Genomic DNA, 1894 nt, shown 5'->3' on the forward strand with positions numbered 1-1894 from the left:
AGTTTATATCGATTCTTATTAATTAGATAATTAAACGTAATTTCGAACGTTTTATACAGTCCACTTCTGAAAAAGTAACATTATCCTTAATAGTATAATACTAATATTGTCAAGTACACTTCAAAAGCTTTAATTTAATATACATTAAATTTTTTTTTTTTTTGAAAATGCAGTTTTTTACGGTACTATAATTTTAAGACAAATCCTTCTAAAATTAAGAAATTTTTTTTTAATTTTCAGCAACAAAATGTGACAAGACACCGTGCCCTGCTTTAGGCAGGCACTCATTTGTGTCTCTTTCNCTGCTTTAGGCAGGCACTCATTTGTGTCTCTTTCAATATCAAATATCCAGATGTTAATATGACGATCGGTAGTTATCGTGCATTTCCTCGCTTTTGACACCGAGACAAGGCTGCTCGGCGACTGTGAATTGCCGATGATACGTTCTGTTTCTTTTCAACAATCGATCGAATTTGACACACTTCTGAAGTGAAATATTTTGCTACAGTTTCACTGATCAGCGTTCTGTTTTTTGTACACTACACTTAAAAAAGAGCTGCATTGTTTCCTTTTACCTATCCGTTCCTATGAACTTTGTGCGACTTGGCGCTTATACTATTTAAAATATTCATTTTAAATTTTAATTAGAAAGAGAAAAAAAAAGTTAATTAGAGATTAAATAACAAAGCCACCTTACGAAAGATATGATGGAAATAATCTTAACGGATGAATGAGAATATTAGCTACTGAAAAGGGATTAGTATTGTGAGCGGCTAAATATAGAGTATTATACAGGGTGTAAATCTTTCAAACCATAGTAATATATGGGCGAGTATCCTGGTAAAGTGTAAAATAGGACCTCGTTTTTTTTTTTTATTTTCCAAAATTGGAGAAATTTTGGAATAACCCCCCAGAATTTCTCTAATATTAAAAATAAATCATACCACAATATTCCCCGCAAAATTCTCATACAAAATGAGTGGTCACTCGATTTTTTGTAACTTTTGCGCCCTCCCCTGAACTTTGGGCTCAAAGTTGGAAAAAAATTTCACAATAGTGTGACCCATCAATTTGTATTGAAATTTCACTGAGAGTCCTGTGATGTAGTTTATTTTTAGTTTAATCGATTAAATAACAAGAAAGACCGAAAAGCAAACACATTATTTTGCTATTAATTATTTTCTTAAAATTTATTTTACAAAATTACTATTTTTAATTTTTTTTTAACAAATTTTATACGTTTATTTATTTTTTAATAAAATATATAGTTAAATTACATAAATTACTAATATTGTTATATTTTAATTGTCCTTATGAGTAATTTTGTTTTTGAGAAAAAAGCAAGGAAAAATTTACTCAAGGTCAAAAGATGTAAGAGATGCTAAAACCTGGTGAAACACTGTGAACATACATTATAACTTAAGTTATAATGAGTTAAAACTATTTATTTATTTTTGACAAAAATTGTATTATTTCGTATTTATAATCACTGTGAAAAAATATGATTTAACAAAACTGAGTGGGAGAAAATTACATTTATTCCTTATTTTTTTTTAAATTACTGAAAAATGAAAATAAAACAATTTTGTAAGTTTAAACTAGCTTAAATATCTCTTTTTATCATTGGGAAAATGTAACAAATTATTGCTTAGATATAACAACTATTACTTCGACACTTCAGTTATGAGGTTTGCATCACACAGGTCGGAAAAAATGTATGTACTTTGAATATTACTGAATATTTAGTATATTTGACCAATCATTGTTTTCAAAATAAACCAATCCCTCAATATATATATAAGTAAAATTAAATCTATATTAAAAATATTAAACTCAAAGCCACCAAAAAATTAATGAAAAGTCGCGGATACGTATTTCGGAAACAATGTTACCA

At 27.9% G+C, this 1894-nt stretch overlaps 1 protein-coding gene across 1 annotated transcript in view; it reads left to right on the forward strand.

Annotated features, from left to right (window-relative positions):
- The window catches only part of LOC126905364 (ninjurin-2-like), a 12165-nt gene that overhangs the window by 9074 nt on the left and 1197 nt on the right, over positions 1-1894 (forward strand). The window lies entirely within an intron of this gene.

Source organism: Daktulosphaira vitifoliae, unplaced genomic scaffold, assembly GCF_025091365.1.
Source record: "Daktulosphaira vitifoliae isolate Bord-2020 unplaced genomic scaffold, ASM2509136v1 Scaffold_4, whole genome shotgun sequence".
Taxonomy (NCBI): Eukaryota; Metazoa; Arthropoda; class Insecta; order Hemiptera; family Phylloxeridae; genus Daktulosphaira; species Daktulosphaira vitifoliae.